The sequence below is a fragment of the Myotis yumanensis genome, unplaced genomic scaffold, assembly GCF_028538775.1.
Source record: "Myotis yumanensis isolate MYYU_CA2020_CCGP unplaced genomic scaffold, mMyoYum1.0.hap1 SCAF_7, whole genome shotgun sequence".
NCBI classification, from domain to species: Eukaryota; Metazoa; Chordata; class Mammalia; order Chiroptera; family Vespertilionidae; genus Myotis; species Myotis yumanensis.
Genome location: NW_027223758.1, coordinates 73,054,193 through 73,073,267, shown reverse-complemented (window position 1 = coordinate 73,073,267; position 19,075 = coordinate 73,054,193).

Genomic DNA, 19,075 nt, shown 5'->3' with positions numbered 1-19,075 from the left:
GAGTGGAGTGTGATGAGATCCTAGAGTGGGACGAAGAAAATACTTGATTTACTCAACCATGGTGAATATGCATTATTTTTTCCTAATCTGATATATATTGGAGATAAACTATAACCCTAACCCTATCACCAAACCTGATTCTTTCACCTTTATTCTACCCACCTTCACTTTCACCTATTTCTCACCCTCACCTCTACCCCAGTCTTGACATGCACCCCACAACTTAAGGATATTTGCAAAAATTGCACCTGCATTTTGAAAAATGGAAAATTATCAAGCATTCTTTATCCTGCTTGTTCTATATGAAGTGTTTTATTTAGGTAACCAAATAGTTAAGGTAGGAAGTATCCATTTAGAAAAGTGTTACTGTTAATATATGAAGGTAGGATGATAAAATATCACCACTTTGCCCCACCGATATGGCTCAGTTGGTTGAGTGTTGTCCCATGAACCAGGAGGTCATGGTTCCATTCACTGTCACGGCACATGCCTGGGTTTCAGGCTCAACCTCCAGTGTAGGAGGCAGCTGATCCATGTTTTTCTCTCATTGATGTTTCTCTCTCTTCCTCTTCCTTCCTCTCTTTGAAATCAATAAAAACATTTTTTTAAAATCACTGTTTTGCAAGCCCTAATGAATTAATAGATCTAAGCAATGATCATAATGTATTCCAGCACCACCAAAAAGAGGTAACCAGGAATGTACTACTTCCTGACAAAACAAAAACAGTAAATCTGCACCTGATCAAGTCTGTAAACCTGAGCTGTGCAATACAGGAGCCTCTGACCATGAGTGGCTATTGGGCACCTGAAATATGGCTAATCCTAAATGAGATGTGTTTTAAGTATGAAATAGACATCACATCTCTAAGAGTGAGTCCAAATAAAGAATGTAAAATATCTCAATAATTGTATTGATAACATTGAAGTGATACCATTTTGGATATATTGGTTTAAATAAATACATTATTAAAACAACAACAAAAAATGTTTTGCATCTGTAAACCTCATCCCATCCCTTCTGTCTGACCCTAGTGCTTCATTCTGATTTTAGAAGCATGGGTAAGGCTCAAAGTAAGAAGTAAAGGTCTGAATTGGAGTAAAACTTGGCAACAAGGTGAAGCTCAGAGTCAAGTTTGATTTTTTTAAAAGTTGATTATCAAGTTTTATCAAAATTCTCCTGCTTCAAAATGGGAAGATAACAATACCGTGTGCTCAGGGGTAGTGTGATAAATAAATAAATAAATAAATAAATAAATAAATAAATAAAATGTTCAAGAAAGGCCTCAAGGCAATAAGCAAAGGCTAAGGCCAGTAGGAATGGTCTGGACTGTTCAGATTGTACTGACCTCCAGGCTTCCTGTTAGCTCCCACTGGCTTTGGCCTTGATTTCCTTGTTGGAGTTTCATCATCCCACTTCGCAGCTGAGTTCTGAGCCTCTGCCTCATCCGCCACCTTTGCAGTAGGGTATGTTTCTTGGGTATTTGTCTCAAGAAAATTGCAAAATTCAGAGAAGCCAAAAAGCAAGCAAACAAACAAATAAAAAAACCTTCTTGCTTAGTGTGAATATCACTTGAGCAGCTAAGCTCAGTGTTGGGTTGCAAATCTCTGTTGTGTTTTAAGCAAAGGTAGTATGGCATGGTGGGTGTGCTGCCCAATCACCCAGCCTGCCTCTGGGTTTCTGCTTCTTCATTTACCAGATTTTCCAATTCAAGCCTCAGCTTTCCTAGAATTGAGCAGAGGGTGAGTTAAGATAATATCTATAGAATGCCTTCCACAATCCCTGGCTTAGAGGCGGCTTAATGGTGGTGCTCATAAAACTTAAGCTTCAGGGTATTCTCATGTGTAGCAGCCCCTTGCAAGGCTGTAGGAGGGCACTTAGCAAGTTTTATTAGTAATTTTGTATTGTATTTCAAAAATTAGCTTAAGCTTAGGTCCCACAAAAATCTGAACCCCCTCCTGCTTTGGCCTATTTTTATTTCTTAAGAAATGTGTCCATTCATCTCATCTTCTCTCATATCTCCCCCATCTTCCCCTATTACTCTTCCTTGCTCTTCTAGAGTCAGGTTGTACCAGTGCTTCCCATTTTTCATCCTACCTCAGATCTGTTCGTATATATCGTAGGCAGAATAATGGGTTCTCAAAGATGTGCACAGCCAAGGGGTTTTGTAGATATGGCTAAGGCTATGAACCTTAAAATGGGAGATTATCATGGATTATCTAAGTGGACCCAATCTAATCACATAAATTCTTAAAAGCGCAAATATTTCCTAGCTGCAGTCAAAGACTACTGTTGGCTTTGACAATGGAGCATGTGGCCATAAGCCAAGACATGTGGGCAAGTCACTAGCAGCTGGATGGACAAGGAGATGAATTTTCTTCCAAAGCCTCCAGCAGTAACCCAGTCCTGATGACACCTGGATATTAAACCTCTGACTTCCAAAGCTGTAAAATAATAAATTTATACTTCAAGGAGCCAAGTTTGTGGTGTTCTATGATGGCAGTGATTGGAAATGAAAGCAATATAAATACCCGTTTTTTTCTTTGCTCTTTTAGTGCCTTTTCCTTATGATTGACCTGGGATGTCTTTTATTTTTCATGTAATCATATGAATCCACCACTGAGATGGATTTGCTCAAATTCCAAATTAATTGCATTTAGCATCCAGATATATTAAAAATCCATTGCCATGAGGCAGCTATTGTTTAAGGGAATGCACCCCAAAGTCAATGAGAAGCTCAAGGCTTCAGGTTCATTTTTTTTTCTCCCATCTGACCTTTGGTGACATCACCAACCTTTCTGAGCCATATTCTCTCTCTCAGAACAGGAGACCCACAGAGTATTCCTTTCTGTTCTCTAGCTTGTAAATTCTAGGAAGATATCCCTCCACCCAGTGAAAACAGACATCTTATAAGGCCATACATTTAGCATCTGTTTTCTCTCACATATATCTTGCTTTGTAACTATGTTTTATGTGTGTTTGTAGGACTCGCACAGATGCTAATAGTAAGCGACAGGGTCGCTACTTATGCAGTAAAGTGTCTTTTCCTAGAATCTCTGAAAAGGATCTAATTAAGGTTTGACACCTCACAATGGTGGTGACCTGAGGGTTAGGTAATGATACCTGTGTCACCAAGTTTTTGCAAAATGAAGTGGGCTCACTCATGGAAATTGTGGGACTGGCACCTAGGAGGCTTCCTGTGATGGAATTCCAAGTGAAGGAGTAAGCATGTCACTTCTTCTGTCAGACACATGAGTGTATTTGAATACTTACAAAATCACCCCCTGGCCTTGGCATTCGCAAATGGAATTATCTGAATTCTCTTAGTGGAGCCTCTAAATGAGTCTATGCAAAAGTGCTTTGGGAAGGTAACCAATGCTAGATGTTACTGTAAATTCAATTTTCCAATTATGTATTTATCTTTGTAAATCTTCTTTTCCCAGAACAGAAGCACCCTGTTAGTAGGGTGTGGTATTAAATAATATGACCTGTTGGGAAGTAAACCTAAGTTGTTGTTTTTTTATCAGGTTCTCCCTCATGACATCCAAAGGGTACTCTTGGGACAGCGGAAAGATTGCTGAAAGGTCAAACTGAACTTGCCTCCATTTTTGTCTTCCTAGATGAAAAGGAGATAAACAACAGTAAGTTCTGAGTTTTTCTTTTCTTCCTTTTCTTTGAGGCCTCAGTCACTATTGAAGAAGTAATGGTGGGTGATTGTGGATTTGACATCAGGGCAGAACTGAGATCAAACCCCAGACCTTTACCTACCTCTTGAAGGATAATGGAAACATTGACTAACCCCTTTAAAGCTCAAGTTTCTTTAGTATAAAATGGGAATGATAATCATAGGTTTTGAAAGGATGTTGTGATAGTAATTTCTGTGAGAGGTTAGTATGGTGCCTGCATTGTGTCTCGGGGGTATTGTATTTTTTCTTTATTTGGACTTCTCTACCCAGATTATCCAATCTACTAATTCTTTGCTTAATCCCTCTGTCACCCCCACCCAAACCCCACCCCCAGACAGCTGTCAGCTTGCTCTCTATGAGTATGTCTGTATTTTGCTTGTTGGTTCATTTTGTTCACTATATTCTACATATGAGTAAAATCACATGATATTTTGTCTTTCTCTGATTGGCTTATTTCACTTAGCATAATGTTCTCCAGGCCCATCCATGCTGTTGCAAAGGGTAAGATTGTCTTCATTTTTACAGTATTACATTGTGTAAATGTACCACAGCTTTCTTATCCACTCATCTACTGAAGGGCACTGGGGCTGTTTCCAGATCTTGGCTATTATAAATGGCACTGCAATGAACATAGGGGTGCGTGTATCTTTCGAATTAATGTTTCGGGTTTCTTCAGATATAGCCCCAGAAGTGAAATCTCTGGGTCATAAGGCAGTTCCATTTTTAAATTTTTGATGTAACTCAATACTGCTTCCACAGTCTTCATTCCCACTGGCAGTGTATGAGGGTTCCCTTTTCTCCACATTCTTGCCAGTACTTGTTGTTTGTTGATTTATTAATAATAGCTATTCTGACAGGTGTGAGGTGATATCTCATTGTGGTTTTAATTTGCATTTGTCTGATGGTTAGTGTCGTTAAACATTTTTTCATTCTTGGCCATCTGTATGTCCTCTTTGGGGGAGTGTCTATTCAGGTCTTGTGCCCATTGTTTTAATTGGACCAACTAATTATTTGCCAAGCATTATAGAGACAGAGGTGAAGAGAGCACAGCTCTCCCAACCAGTGCCATGAGCAAACTCAATGTCTAGTGGGAGAAATAAATGAGTACACCGACAATTATGATCTGGTTACATAAGTGCTTGACTGCTGTGATCAGAGAAATATCCAGCACCAAGGGAACATGTAGGCAAAACATCTCAATCATATATGAAGGCTCAGAGAAGGATCTCTACAGGAAGTGAGATCTTAACCAAGACCTGAGTGATGTGTCTGAGTTACCTGGATAAGAGATGAAGGGGGTGAGAAATTTTTGGTCCCAGGCAGAGGGATTGTATGTGGATATCAAGGGCCCAGACATAACAAGGCATGGTGCTCTCAGAAAATCCAAGATCTTTATGTGAGACAGAGGATGGAGGGAAAACATTAGGGTGTGAGTGGGTAGGCACTGAAGAGTGAGGCCGAAGAGGTAGGCCTAATGAAAAGCAGTGTACAATTGTATATGTGAGAGTAACATGATTAGACTTTCTCTTTAGAAAGACACTCTGGCTGTCCTGAAGGGGTATAGAAAGGGAAGCTCTGAAAGGAAAAGAACCCCCCCCCCCCCCACAATCATCCTGCAGTTATATGGCTGGTCTCAACCCTCAGCTAGTGCAAAATCAAACTCCTGGCTGGGTCTGAGACACCTCTGTTCCCTGGCTTGTGGAGAGAGGAGACTGATTACCCACCCTGCCTCTAAATTAAGGGAGAGGGGCAGGTTAGCCATGGATCAGGAAAAGCTTTCTAGAAAAGGAACTCTCAGAAATATCATCTGGCAATGATTGGCAGCACTGTGCCTGCCCACTGGCCTAGGGTGTCAGAGTTTCCTTTAAGATCTGAGTGACTTGTTCGTGGCTGAAATAGATGGTCTCTTAGCTGGAACAGGGAAGAATCTATAGAAGAAAATAACAACTGAAAATAATAAATTAAAACCAGAAAAATAGACAAGTCCTCTACCATAGGACAAGTCCATATCTTACAAAATCACCTCCAGCCCTGCTGAGGGCTCCTGGCTCCTCCAGGGACCTGGGCAAAGCTGGGCTCTCCCTGGGGAGTTGGAGGGTGCACAGACCAGAGGACAGAGAGGAGAGCAAAGGGCAAGGCAGACTGTTCCATGCTGAGAATCCAGAGGAACAGGGAAACGTGTAAATCACAGATGCCATTTGGGTTTTGTAGGTAGAGTTTTTGCTTTCATCCCAGGATTTCAAAGCTCCTCACAGCCATTAATTAGTTGTAAGCAATTCAGACCTGTCAACTTTTCACACCTAATCAAGGGCTGATGTATGCCACCCCAAGGGATCTAATCAATAATCCTCTGCACTCTCTCCCTCCCTTTACCCTTCTCCCAGGTCAGTTTTTATTTCACGCCCATCCCCACCATTTTTTCTCTTACCTTATTTGATGTCCTTGCTCTTGCCTCACTCATCTTTTTTCTCTCTCCTCTCCCAATGATTCCTTTCCTTCTCGACGTGCTGGACAGTGTTGGGGGGAAACCAAGGGATTGGAGGCCAGGGTACAAAAGCTTATGAGTCCCAGACTGTCTCAATTAAAGGCCCAAATGGAGATGAGTGCTAGGTCATGATTTTTCATTTCTCCAGGGGGCAAGGGGCAAGGGGTTATGCCCCAGGGAGATGTTGGCCTGTGAGTAGTTTGTCTGTGGTTGCTGGTCAGCAGTCAGATAAACAATTTCCAGTTTGCAGGCCTCAATGGAGCTGTTCCTCCTCCTTCTCTCTCTCCAACAGGTCCCTGATTACAAAGAAAGCTAAAAATACAACTCTGTGTCTTTAAATTGGTTCAAACCCTCCTCATGCCCTCAAATAAAGTCAAAGCTCTATTCCATGGGAATAAATCATTTGGAACAGGAATGATAAATCTACTGTACAAGTTTTGTCACTCTGATCTCCACGCCCATGCAGACATCAATAATCTAGCACCGTCCTCCCCCTGAAACTAGCCTCAGACCCAGCATTCCTCTCAAAAGGAAATAGGAACCCTGTTTGTCTCTGACCTGGACCATCATACCCTGCTGATCATCCTGCTCATAGTCATTCCCTTTCTTTATTTTGCTTTTAAGTTTAAATCTTATTAGTTTTATATATTTTACTATAATATGACACCTTTTAATATAATGTTTAGTACAAAATATTAACAGTTTTATACATTATGAAGCATATTTACAGAATGACTACCCATTAACTTACTAACAGAAGATAAAAACTAGAATATTACCAAAATTTGCATCCATGAAAGCGTTTCTCCCCATCTCACATCACTGCCTCTACCCATGAATTAATTACTATCCTAAATTTTGTGTTGAGCATACTATTTTTGATATATATATATATGGTATATTATATATATAGTATATACATAATTTTATCACAAAGTATATATTCTTAAACAATATATGTTTTAGGTTTGCTTTGCTTCCAAACTTTCAGGAATAGTACACACTATTTTAGACATAGCAATGGTTCATATATTTTTATAGTTGTAAAATATTCCACTATGTAAATGAAATTCAATTTTTTTCAGACATTAGTATCATTAGGCTTTTCCAATCATACCTTCTATGAGATTTTGATTTCTAATAAGAAATATATATATTTGGTCTTTGCCAATTGTTTCTGTCTCACAGATCACAAAACTCTTGGAATTACCTGAGGAGGCCAATAAAATTGTCTTTTGTTGTGTTAAAGAGATAACTTTGGGGGGTCTGGTCACAGGAGAAACAAACTGGTGATTAGAGAGTTGGAACTTTCAGTCCCAGGATGCTGCAGCCCACTCCCTGCCCTAACCTCCAGGGAAGGGAGAGGGGTTGGAACCTGAATCAGTTGTCAATGGTCAATGATTTAACCATTCATGTCTAAGTTATGAAATCTCCATAAACACCCAAAGGACAGAGCTTCTGGGTTGGCAAACACATGGCAATTCGGGAAGAGTGGTGCACCTGGCAAGGACATGGGAGCTCCATGCCCCTTTCCACATACGTTACCCTAAGCAACTCTTCTATTTAGCTCTTCCTGAGCTATAAACCGATGATCTGGTCAGTAAAATGTTTCTCGGCATTTTGGAGCAGCATTAGCAAATTAATCAAGCCCAGAGAGGGGATTGTGGGAATCTCTCATCTATTGCTGGTCAGTCAGAAGCACAGGTGACAACCTGAGATTGTGACCCATTTCTGAAGCGGGGGAAGGGGTATAGGGCAGACTGTGGGATGAACTTTTAACCTGTGGAACCTGATTCCATCTCAGATAGAAAGTGTCAGAATTGAATTGAATTCTAGGACACCTAGCTGGTGTCCTAAAAATCACGTGGTGGTGTGGGAGAAATTCCTCGACACACTTTAGATTTGGGTCCAAGAACCTAAGACCTGCTATGAACATTCTCAAACATTTTTTATGTTTCAAACATGCAAGGTTATCTTCAAGGTATATACTTTAGACTAGAGAATAATCCTTGGATTCTAGAATTTATGAAGTTTCAAATTTAGCAGAATTTTTTCTTTTTTTATATCATGTGTTTTTTTTCTTTGTCCTATGTTTTTCTATACTGGTTTAGAATTCATATACTTTATTCTTAGATTTTTAATGGTTACTCTTGGAATTTTAGCATATATTAACTATATAAATATTAAAGGTAATCAATATGCTAAATTATTGTAACTAATTAAAGGATTTTGGAACTTTTATAGTTCACCCATTGCCCTCTTAAGTTAAATACTGCTCTTGTCCATTATCTAAACCTTGCCCTTTTAGGCCCATGAACTAAACATTAATTTATTATTATCATATGAAGATAATGATTTTTTTATAATTACATGCATAGTTGTCACTTTGTTTATTCACTATTATATCTTCCTCAAAGACAGTCTTCTAGAACTTTTTCCCTAAAGTACATTGTTTATCAAATTCCCTTATTCATAGCCTATCAGTGAAACTTCCTCAGTTGTCTGTGAATGTATGTATTCTACACACACAAAATTAAGACAGAGGTTGATGTTTAAACAAGCAAATGAGGTACAGTGAAAATAATTCTATTTAAAATAAGAAAACTGGTTAAGTTCTTTTTTGGCTTTAGATAAATTATTCAGTAATATTCAGGAATGTTTGTGTGAAATAAACATATGGTGTATATCTGCTAATTGCTTGGTTCTGTCCTAGGTGTTCATGATTCAAAACAGAAAGTATGGTTTCTGACAAAAATGAGCACAGTCTATAAGAAATAGAAATATGTATTTATAATTCTACAAAACCATCCCTGGGGACATCCTCCTGGGTTTGGTTTGCAGAGAGGCTGGTGACATTTGGCTTCCTGAAGGCCGTGTGAGTAGGAGTGGGAAAGGTATTCCTGGAAGAGGAGGAGAAAAAAAGAAAAGGCTCAGTAACAATAATTAGAAAGACATGTATAGCTAATTAATAACATGAAAATGGAGCACACGTTTGAGGTAGGAAGCTGTTGGGGAGGAGGTTGGAGGCTTAAGCATGGACAGGTCAGAAAGGATCATTGATGCTGTGCCAAAGTGTTTGGACTCTATCTCGTGGGTCATGAAGGCTCATTACAGAGGTGAAATGGTAATGGCAGGGTCATATTTGTGTTTCAGATGGCTGAGTGCAATGAGTGTGAAGAGGCCAGATTCAGGGAGCAAGACTGGTTTCCCATCTGGCTCTGAAACCATTTTATAATCCAGGCAAGAGCTGGGAAAAACTTTAAATGAATCAGTAATATTATTGATGAATAAGAAGAATATAGACTTAAGAAAATAAGACATAAACTGCAGGCTCTACTGCTAAAACCATATGAGCAGTGAATAAAGGAGAGAAGAAGGAGGGAGGAATAATCCATTGATTTCTAGCTCTGGTGTTGGGAAGATGGTATAGCCACTAACTCACCAACTAAGAAAGTTTAGAAAGAAATGCAGCTTTAAGGCAAAGGAATAGAGCTCAGTTTGGAACGTCTTGGGTTTTAGATGCCAGTGGATATTAGAGTTGAAAATTTTGCAATTCTGGTTTCCAAGACTTTAGTTTTCTGACACAGGGAGCCATAGCATTAGCCAGTCCTAGAGCACAGGGAGCCTTAGCATTAGTCAGTCCATAAATGTAAGAGATTACTGGTTTGTAAATTATTGGCAGAATATTCCCCATGAGAGGCTCTATGGTGGCAAAAGGCACCAACAGGGCACGGAAGAGGTATTTCGTCAGCCAACACAGATGTAATATTTTTTCTCCCATAGCTTCTCGTCTTGAGAGTTGAATCTCATTTGGCTTAGATGGCCCAGATGGTCACTTCTATTACACGCACTGGGGTGTAAGGGGGTGTATGCTATGTCAGGCAGTTGGACAGACAGAAACTTTACCTGCAGCTGCGATCATCAGGCTTCGTGATGAGTCTTTACCCATCTGCTTGGGAATTGTGTGTGGTTAATAAAACATGGGAAAGGACATGTTTTAAATGCTTACTTTGATATTCCCTGCAAATGCCTATAGTCAGCCCCTTGTCATCAGAACAACTCAATCCATTCTCTCTGAGACATGGAATACATTCAGTGAACAGTAAATACATCCTCCTGCTCATGAGCACATTGGGAGTTACCCAGAACCTCGTTTAGTTATATTATCAGACTACCTGAAATCCTTTCTTCATCCAAAATTTCTTCCCATTAGGTTACTCAAGGCGAGAAAAATAGGGCTCTTTCTCTTCTCAGGAGCCAGAACCCAAGTGCATAGTTCTTGGATCTTCACTGTCATTGAGGCATCACTGCTGAGAAAATCTCTGTGGCCAAAGTCACCCCTAGAAGTGTTGTTGTTTTTTTTCTGAAAGAACCAAATATGACTCTTAACCCTTTACCTTTTGGGAAGTGCAATAGAAATTGAGAATTTTGATGCCCCAACTGATGTTTAATCTGACCAGCCTCCAAGCAAGAATTTATTCACTTAAATATTATGCTTTGATAAAAGTTGTGCTGAGAATCTGTGATTATTGGAGTTTCTTTTACAGAATACTTCATAAGCCATTACATAAAACACTAATTATCCAATATTTCTACCAGCAGGGTCCTTTGCACTAATTAAATTAACACTGAAAACTGCTAACACCATTGATTAAGAGTCCAAAGCACTGTATAATAGTAACAATTAGGACAACTTCATTTGGGGCAAAATTACATCTACTCCTCTTTTATCTCAGGGGATTAATTATCATCTTTTCCTAATAGCCAAGGCTCTCACCTGGGAATAAAGGCTTTTGTAATTCGTCCCAATTTAGCTCCCATTGTGGAGCCTCATTTGATAATGGCAGGCTTCGATTTCAAACTTGCCTTTATATCTGGTTGAACCCAAGCCTCAGCCCTGCCACTGAGCAGGTGTATAATCCTGAGCAAAGCATGGCCTTCTCTAGGGCTGTTTCCTTTTCTGCAATATGTTGATAAAAGTAGTTCCCATCATTAGGGCTGGGACAGTCACTACATGAGGAAAATCCTGTAAAAGAGTTAGTTCTGAGCCTGACACATGGAAAGAGCTGAGTAAAGGGTGGTTGTTTTCACTATCAGCTGTGTTTCTTATAATCCTATGCTAATGATCCAAGACAGTTCCAATATCTTTCTAAAACCTTGGAGTTGGAAGGAAGGATTCAGAGCATCACCTTCACTAATCTTTAACTTCTACTGAAAAGCAGAAGCGCGGACATTAATACCATACAGGAGAGACTCTCATGATGGATCATTGTACCTGGCTACTTCCCTTTCTGTAAAAACTGTGTGGCTCTAGCTAGTTTTGCTCAGTGGATAGAGCATCAGCTTTCAGACTGAAGGGTCCTGAGTTCAATTCCGGTCAAGGGCACATGCCTGAGTTGGGGGCTTGGTCCCCAGTAGGGTGCGTGCAGGAGGCAGCCAATCAATGATTCTCTCTCATCAGGAGGCAGCCGATCAATGATTCTCTCTCATCATTGATGTTTCTATCTCTCTCTCCCTCTCCCTTCCTCTCTGAAATCAATTTAAATTAAAAAAAAAAAAAACTGTGTGGAAAATGTGGAACAGCAAATAACCATATAGAATCCAGGATAAAATATTCCCAGAGCTGCTGTAGAAAAGAAGAAAAAACATGGAGGTCATGTCCGCCCAGTCACTCTGTGGAAAGTCCTCATGCTACTGTAAGACTTTTGCTGAAAGATATGGAGAATCCTTTGAGGTGTCTTGGAGAAGTTGTTTTGGGGAATTATTCTTATAACGTCAATTTTTTTAAAAAGCTAAGTTTCAATGATCATTTTCTTTGTTTCAGTGATTGTGCTAAGCATACCTACATTACCATATTTTGTCTCCACATGAAGTATTATAATTATCTCCAAAGAAGGTATAATTATTCCCAGTCTACTGATCAGTAAACAGACTCAAAGAGGGTATGTGACTCCTCCAAGGTCATCCAGATAGAACATGATCAAGATGGGATTTAAATCCATGTCTTCCTGATTTCAGAACCCATGTCCTTAACCACCATGCACATTACCTGCATGTTTCAAAGACCCTCCTCCTTCCTGTGAGCATCCTTGGAAAACCCCACATCAGTACCAGTTTCTTGGCCACCCTGATGCTCACAGTCTTTGAGAAAATTCAAAGACAAGTTTGGAACTTTTTCCAAAATCCCCAGCAGCCCCATTGCAAAACAATGAAAATAAACCATCATTCAAACTCTCTAATTTACCTCTGACCTTCATACCTCTTGCATTTGCTTTTGAGAAGAGTCACTATATAGCACATGATTGCAAGTGACTGAGCCCCCTTCTGGCCCCCTCCTTTCCCACGGAGACCCTCCCTTTCTATTCCCCATTATCAATTTTCACCTGAAGCCTCCTCTCCAATTCTCTTTCCACCAGAAGCTCCCAGAATTCCCTTCAATCCTAGCCTTTTCTAAACTGACTTATACCCTGCAAGCCCTAAATCCTGCCCTTCCCTCCTTCCCAGGCCCACCTTTCTCATTCCCTGTCCTACCCACATTCCAGGCTCTCATTCTAGGCTTCTCTCCACCCCCTTCACCTCTCTCCCCTCCCCCGCCCCCCCCCCCCCCCCCCCCACACACACACACATGCACAGGCCCTAGAACTTAAGCACTCCATCTAATGGACCTTCTTACTCAGCCTCAATATTTGCTTTCCGATACATTGAATTTATAGAGTGTTTGCCTGAATTAAAATGAGAAATTTTAGAGCAAACTGAGGCTTCTCAGCTGCTAAGCTCCATCATGTACTTTAAATAAAGACAGGGGGGAGCATGTGTGGAGAGAGGCCTGATGCATCCACCAACCCCCCGGAATCACATTTCATCCCAGGCTGCTCCCCTGCAAACCCAGCTGGTGCCTACTTGGCCCCCGCTTGCCTCCCCCAGCTAAGTTAACAAAGCAGTTAAGGCTCATCCGCAGAGCGCCCGCTAATCGACTCCCAGTGAAATAATATTTGCTCTCCATGCCTACTTTGAATCCCACTCACTTTGTTAAGAGATTGCCTCTGGCTGTCTCCGCTGGCCTAATCTAATAGTTTCTAGTTTGTACAAGCAAAGTGTTTTCAACCACCTATATAAACAACTTAAGCAGAAGAGGACACCGGTGCGGCCCCAGCGCAGGGCGATAGGACATGACAGATCCCAAAAATGACACCGAGCTGAGCTCCTGGGAGGGCCCCCCTAGCTGAGTGGGAGCAATTACCATACTGTATTGGGCTGAAAGGACAGTCTGTCTTCCTATGGAAAGGCTGATGGGCAAAGACAGTCCTGTCCGGTTTCCCCAGGGCAGGAGACCAGCCAAAGTGCCTCCGCCTCCCCTGGATCCCTCCATGCTGCCCACATCCGCGGTAGCTGGGGATCCAGAGCAAAGTAGGGTGAGGTGAGAGGAGCTGAAGCAAGCTATTATTCCCCCTATAAAATATGTAATGCAATCACCGTCACTTTTTTTTTTACAGGTGGTAAAATACATATAATGTAAAATTTACCATCGTAGTCATTTTAGGTGTAGAGTTCACTAATATTAATATAGTTCACATTGTTGGGCAACCCATTTCCAGAATGTTTTCATCTTGCAAAACTGAAACTCTATACCTATCAAACAACCACTTCTCATTCCCTTCTCTCCCCATCCTCTGTCAAGCACCATTCTAACCTCTGTTTCTGTGAATTTGACCACTCTAGATACTTCATATCAGTGGAATCAAATGGCATGGGTCTCTTAGTGACTGGCTTACACAGCCTTGGGTTCAGGTTAGAGGAGCCTTGACTTTTCCAAACAGTTTGGACACTCAGTTTCTGCTTCCACTAAATTAGTTTGCATGCGGGGTGGGGCAAAAGTAGGTTTAAAGTTATTCATGTTGAAAATAATATAATAATTAATAAATAACAATACAAGAATAAACTGTGTTTCATGTACTCACAACTGTAAACCTACTTTCGCCCCACCCTGTATAATCTTATATCCACTTTGGGTAGTGCCACTCCCTCAACTCTTTTTTTTTTTTCTTTATTGATTAAGGTATTACACATGTGTCCTTATCCCCCCATTCCCCCCCATCCCCCCAATCATGCCCTCACCCCCCGGGTGTCTGTGTCCATTGGTTATGCTTATATGCATGCATACAAGTCCTTTGGTTGACGTCTCCCTCTTACCCCTGCCCTCCCCTACCTTCCCTCTGAGGTTTGATAGTCTTATCTATGCTTCTCTGTCTCAGGATGTTTTTGTTCATCAGTTTATGTTGTTCATTATATTCCATAAATGAGTGAGATCATGTAATATTTATCTTTCTCTGACTGGCTTATTTCGCTTAGCATAATGCTCTCCAGTTCCATCCATGCTCTTGCAAATGGTAAGAATTCCTTCTTTTTTACCGCAGCATAGTATTCCATTGTGCAGATGTACCACAATTTTTTAATCCACTCATCTGCTGATGGGCACTTAGGCTGTTTCCAAATCTTAGCTATGGTAAATTGTGCTGCAAATCAACAAATGACAAGTGATGGTGAGGATGCAGAGAAAAAGGAACCCTCTTGCACTGCTGGTGGGAATGCAGACTGGTACAGCCACTGTGGAGAACAGTATGGAGTTTCCTCAAAAAATTAAAAACGGAACTCCCATTTGACCCAGTGATCCCACTTCTAGGAATATATCCCAAGAAACTAGAAACACCAATCAGAAAGGATATATGCATCCCTCAACTCTTTCACAAGTTTGGATAACAATGACAATACAATACTACTACTAATAACAATGACAATAACAGTAATAGTAATATGCCGGCAGCTGTTCCAAGGATTTTATATATTAACTCACTTTAAACCAGTGGTCAGCAAACTGTGGCCCCTTGAGTGTGACTCTTCCACAAAATACCACATGCGGGCACGCATGTACAGTGTGATTGAAACTTTGTGGCCACACTCAAGGGGCCAAAGAGCCGCATGTGGCTCCCGAGCCGCAGTTTGCTGACCACTGCTTTAAACAAACTGATGTTTGTTGTGTTTATCTAAATACCACCAAAAAATCACTTAACATTGAGTATTGGACAATTTGGTTTCATTTTTCAAGAGGAACTTCAGATGCTGCATGCCTGGTATTTCTCCTAGATCTTTTCTCTACTCTTACATTTGCCCTTCTCCTTTTCCTTGCCTCAAAGATTTCTCAAATCCTGTTACTTTCTCATCAAGAAGATCTTCACTCTTTTTATATATCACAGCAGCCTCTCAAGCTCTTGCCTGGGGTCTTACTTTCCATACATGAACGGAGACCTGACAATCTGCCCTCAATCCCTCAATACCCCTTCAAAGGGAGACTTGGGGACCAGCTGGATACTGACAAGTGTTGTACTCTCCTCCTTACAGAAGAGGAGGGAAGCTTTAGGACAGTGGTTCTCAACCTTCCTAATGCCGTGACCCTTTAATACAGTTCCTCATGTTGTGGTGATCCCCAATCATAATATTATTTTCGTTGCTACTTCATAACTACAATTTTGCTACTGTTATGAATTGTAATGTGAATATCTGATATGCAGGATGTATTTTCATTGTTACAAATTGAACATAATTAAAGCATAATGATTAATCACAAAAACAATATGTAATTATATATGTGTTTTCCGATGGTCTTAGGCGACCCCTGTGAAAGGGTTGTTCGACCCCCAAAGGGGTCGCGACCCACAGGTTGAGAACTGCTGCTTTAAGAGGATACATTTTCCAGGGTGTGTGATAGGCATTAGATACTAAAAGCAGGGACTCCATGATTTCTGTGCCATCAATGAGAAAGCAAGTTGTAGGCTTCTACCCATGGAGAGAGGGGTCAGAGGGACTGATAAGAATCCAATAGGTACTGACTACTCACTGTGTGTCCCAGTCACTGTGCTGTACTTTGTATGACCATTCTATCTTCAAGAAAACCCCATGGGGTCACTACTATTATTCAAGTAGTACAGGTGAATAAACGCAGGATCACAGTGGTTAAGAGATTTACCCCATGTCACACATGTAGTTAGCAAAAGACTAGAGATTTCATTCTTTGCTCTTTCTACTGTATCATGCTCCTTTATCTAGGTACATAGAAGTGGCTTAAAGGCTTAAAGGGCAAGCTTTAATTTGCTGTGGCTGTCCCTTGTGGCTTTTCAATTGCCGACACCAACATCTCTTATTTTCCATGTCTGATGCATATGTTCTCTCACTCTTACCCCACAGGAGTGAGTATATCAACCTTCCAATGGGACTTAATAGCAATAATTTGCAACATTTGTTTTTTCTAATTTCCCTTCTAAAAATCAATAAATAGCTAGTGATGCTGTTAATAGAGTGAAAGCAGATTTCTTCCTATGATGAGAATTGATATTTGTAGCATTTATCATACACACCAAAAAAAAAAAAAAAAAAAGAAAGAAAGAAAAAGCCCACTCACTTTGTGAAAGCTTAAATACTTGGGTTTAAACACCTGCAACAAAAGAGAGGGCAATGTAGGTAATGCAGTTGAATTCTTGTGCAAAGTTCAGAAAGTCCTGAGTTCAAGTTCTAGCTGCACCTCTTCCTACTTCAAAGGATTGTTTTGAAGATTGGCTGACTTAGAACCTTAAATCATGATGCCTGCTTCTAGTAGTAGGAGATGCTGTACTAAGGGTAGTTATAAATGCAGGTGAACTGGTCCCCTTCTGTGACACCACACTCCTCGGGTGCCCAGGATATCTCTTCCTTTCCGTGCACTCCCATTCTGCTCCTGCCCTAAGTGGCACCCCCTGTCACCCCAACCCAACTCCTAGGCTAGCAGCCATTTCCAGGCCCTGACCCTTCCTCCCCAGGTTGCCTGCTTTTTTCCAACTCAAAGCATGACTTTAGTTCTCTTCTCTCTACTTTCATTTTCCTCCCTTTTTATATTAGTTATTTATTGACAGTTACAGCTCAAAAATGATTTTATAAATCCCCATATCTAACTTCTGATCTTCCTGAAACAACTCCTGACTCAGTATGAGAGGTTTCAATTCCAATCATGAGCAAAGAAACACCTTGGGGGACGAGGGGTTGGGGTGGCGGGGGGTGATTTTTGCAACCTAGTCCTCAGGAATTGCATGGCTTCTAGTGAGACATCAGAAATATCAAGTCCATGACCAATGTCAGATGATTTGAAAGAGCCAAGCCCTCCCTTTCTATGAAAACTTCTCGGCCTCCCCTGGAGAAGGCTGCATGGTATCAACCAGCAGGATTCTTCCAGAATGATCAGACCTAGGGGGAACCTGAGCAAGAAGAGCCAGGTGAGATCAGAGGCCACAGCCTATGGGAACATGCAGCACACTGGAGAAGTAAGTAAGACACCCTGCCGGCCCCAGAGGAGAAAGCAGGAATGAGACAGCTTTTACATTTCCTTTTCTTCTCTGGTTAGAGTGAAATCTGACAGGCTTCCTCCAAAGTTTCCCTTCCAGTCCCCTGCAATTCAGACAAGGAGCCCCAGGAAACCTGCTGTCCAGGGCAGGACTCAGACACAGGCAGAGCTTCAGACACAGGCAGACCAATCTCTTTCCTCGCCTGCCTCTCCACGAGGAAGGCACTTCTGAGTTAGCATCTAGGCTCCCAGCTGGAACAAAGTCAGGAGAAACCTGCCTCCTCGCCACTCAGAATCTACTGTTACATCTGTGTGGGGGAGGAAAATAGGAAAACATCACCCAAGCACTGCGGGGAGGGCGCCTGAATTTACTGAGCTCCAGGGATACATCTGTGATGTTGTGATGAAGCGAGAAATACATATTTTGTCTTCATCCCTGGTTTTGGCATACAGCTCCTAAAACTCTTGTAATTTCCTGAGCAATCAGGGTGAAAGGGGCATTTTTTTGCTGTAATATTTGGTTTTAGACCCTGGTTCCTGCTACAGGAACTTCTAAGACCCTTGGAATCTCCAGGGTGATGAGTATTTTTTGTATATTAATGAGATGACAAGTGGCTGGGGGTCCCTTGTCAGGATGGGAACTGTTCCCAGAAAGACCAAGCCATGATTAAAGGGTTGACATTTTTTAGCCCCAACCCCTGAGCTCTGGGGAGTAAAAAGGGGCTGAGGATTGAGTTCATTACCAATGTCCAATGATTTAAGGAATTATATATATGTAATAGAACCTCCATAAACACCCAAACAGTGGGACTCGAGAGCTTCTGTGTTGGTGGACATGTCAAGGTTCTGGGAAGGTGGTGCTCCCAGAGAGGTCCTGGAAGTTCCTGCCCCAACCCCAGCCCCTTGCCCTATGCGTTGCTTCTATTTTACTGTTCCTGAGTTGTATCCTTTAACATTGATCATACTAAGTAAAGTGTTTTCCTGAGTTCTGTGAGCTGTTCTAGCAAATAAATAAACTCAAGGAGGGGGGTGGTAGGAACCCTGTCGCCTTCTTTAGAGATGGTTGATCAAGGAGTACATGTCGCCAAGGCTTGTGATTGGCATCTGAAGTGAGGACAGTCTGTGGTATTGAGTCCTTACCCTGTGGTGTCTGTGCTAACTCTCCATAGTTAGTGTCAGAATTGAATTAAATTATAGGATACCCAGTTGATATCTGGAGAATTGATTGGGGTGGAAAAAAACACCCATACATTTGGTGTCAGAAGTAGTGTTGTGAAAACAAATAGTAGTATTGATATAAAAGAAGGTAGATTCTAAGAAACCACCACACAGCATTATCTATCCCCTATCTCTCCAGTAGCATCTGCCATAAATTCCCAGCATTGTAAGAGGATTTTCTTCCCATACATCTTAGTTTCTCGAGGTGAAATGATCATGTCAAATGACCAGAAGTCTTTGGCAAGGGATGAGAGATAAAGAGGTGGGCTCCTGAGGATGAGCATGGATAAGCTAAGCCTTGGGAGTGGGGAGGGCCACATGCA